This window comes from Rhinoraja longicauda, chromosome 8 (genome assembly GCF_053455715.1).
Source record: "Rhinoraja longicauda isolate Sanriku21f chromosome 8, sRhiLon1.1, whole genome shotgun sequence".
Taxonomy (NCBI): Eukaryota; Metazoa; Chordata; class Chondrichthyes; order Rajiformes; family Arhynchobatidae; genus Rhinoraja; species Rhinoraja longicauda.
Window position 1 is genome coordinate 16,136,845 of NC_135960.1, and position 2,524 is coordinate 16,139,368.

A 2,524-nucleotide genomic window follows, 5' to 3' on the forward strand; every position below is an offset into this window, starting at 1 on the left:
ACACCTCCAACAAGAGAGCCAAGAACCAGAGAGACCATCTCTGCACTTACTACAACTCCAAACTAGGCAGTGTACCATGGCAGAATGACATGATCTGAAGACCAGCAGCAAACAGCCCACACCACAAACAGAAGTCCACCACTCCAGGAAGAGAGCCCACAACAGACCACAACAGAAAAGTCATTTTTCAGGGCCACCCACATCCTCCCAAAAGAGTTTAAATTTCAATGCAGTACAATGCTTGTACCTGTGTTTGTTTTATTGATCAAAATATATGAAATTAAAATATTTGAAATACTCTGAAATACAATATCTTCATACATCAATGGAATTCACCGAAGTCAGCATCGGCGACAACCTACATCACCTGGCGTCGATCTACAGCAGCACCTACATCAGGAGATGTCAAGCTACGCTCATTGGCGTCAAACCCACTGTCACCGAAAAATGTCCAACATTCTGAAAATCCAGCGGCAACCAGAAAGACGCTATATTCACAAAATGTTGGAGTAACTCAACAGGTCAGGCAGCATCTCGGGAGAGAAGGAATGGGTGACGTTTTGGGTCGAGACCCTTCTTCAGACTGATGTCAGGGGGGCGGGACAAAGGAAGGATATAGGTGGAGACAAGGAAGATAGAGGGAGATCTGGGAAGGAGGAGGGGAAGGGAGGGACAGAGGAACTATCTAAAGTTGGAGAAGTCAATGTTCATACCACTGGGCTGCAAACTGCCCAGGCGAAATATGAGGTGCTGTTCCTCCAATTTCCGGTGGGCCTCACTATGGCACTGGAGGAGGCCCATGACAGAAAGGTCAGACTGGGAATGGGAGGGGAAGTTGAAGTGCTCGGCCACCGGGAGATCAGTTTGAGATGCTATGACTCTTTGGGCGACTGAGGGGACTACTCACGACCATACAGGCGACACCCCGATGACCATGTGGCGACAGCCTAGTCGCCTGTAGTCGCCTGTAGTCGCCTAAAAAATCGCCTAAGTGGGACAGGGGTTTTAGGCTTTCCACTACAGCTCTCCCTTGGATAAACTCCATTTTATCACATGCAGAAGTTGTATTTAAACTTCTCCAGATTGAGTTAAATAGAGTATTAATTTCAAAAACTCTATAGATGAGGACCCCTTTGTATTCTTTATAGCGACTACTCACAATTGTGGTAGATTTCCATGTGTGTTGTAAACCTGTGTAATGAACGAGAGAAAGGTTCTAGCCATTTACTGAAAGGATATTGAAAGGTTTTATTCAGACCAGCAGCTCACTTTCTTGAAGCCACATAAAGAATTAGACCATTTAGACTGAAAAAGGATGAAGAAAACAATAGACAATAGACAATAGGCAGGAGGAGGCCATTCGGCCCTTCGAGCCAACACCGCCAATCAATGTGATCATGGCTGATCATTCTCAATCAGTACCCCGATCCTGCCTTCTCCCCATACCCCCTGACTCCGCTATCCTTAAGAGCTCTATCCAGCTCTCTCTTGAATGCATTCAGAGAATTGGCCTCCACTGCCTTCTGAGGCAGAGAATTCCACAGATTCACAACTCTCTGACTGAAAAAGTTTTTCCTCATCTCAGTTCTAAATGGCCTACCTCTTATTCTTAAACTGTGGCCCCTTGTTCTGGACTCCCCCAACATTGGGAACATGTTTCCTGCCTCTAACGTATCCAACCCCTTAATAATCTTATACGTTTCGATAAGATCTCCTCTCATCCTTCTAAATTCCAGTGTATACAAGCCTAGTCGCTCCAGTCTTTCAACATATAATAGTCCCGCCATTCCGGGAATTAAACAGATTACTACGCATTACTCGCCAGATGCTTTTACCATTACCATCTTTACTGGAGATGTTCTGAGCATTGTGATCTCAATTCCTCTTCATACACTGTGGTTTGAAAAACCCTCACATTACATTCAGATCACCAGTCTTAATCTAAACAAATATGGTCAAATTAATAGACAATAGACAATAGACAATAGGTGCAGGAGTAGGCCATTCGGCCCTTCGGCCCTTCGAGCCAGCACCACCTTTCACCGTGATCATGGCTGATCATCCACAATCAGTACCCCGTTCCTGCCTTCTCCCCATACCCCTTGACTCCGCTATAATTAAGAGCCCTATCTATCTTTCTCTTGAAAGCAATGAGAGAGTTACTCTCTTAATGAAGTAATATGTTCCAAAAATTCAGTTTAATTGTGGAATTCCGTAATAAAATCAAAGTAATATACATTTCAAGAAGCTGATTAATATCTAATGGCTTAATTTTTGATGTACCTTCTAAACTAATATTTTGCATTCCGTACTTTTTTTTAGTGTTCACAAGAGGAAAATGACAGCTACTGTTTTACTGCAGTGGAATAATGTTATAAACTGCGAACGTCTTCTCCTATTTGAACAGTCAGAAATGTTATCATTCACTTAAGGTATCCGCAAGAGTTATACTTTCTAATCTAATGTTATATTTGGAAACTTTATCCACGAATGCTCTGTCTTTTCTGTGATAATGAAGTGAACA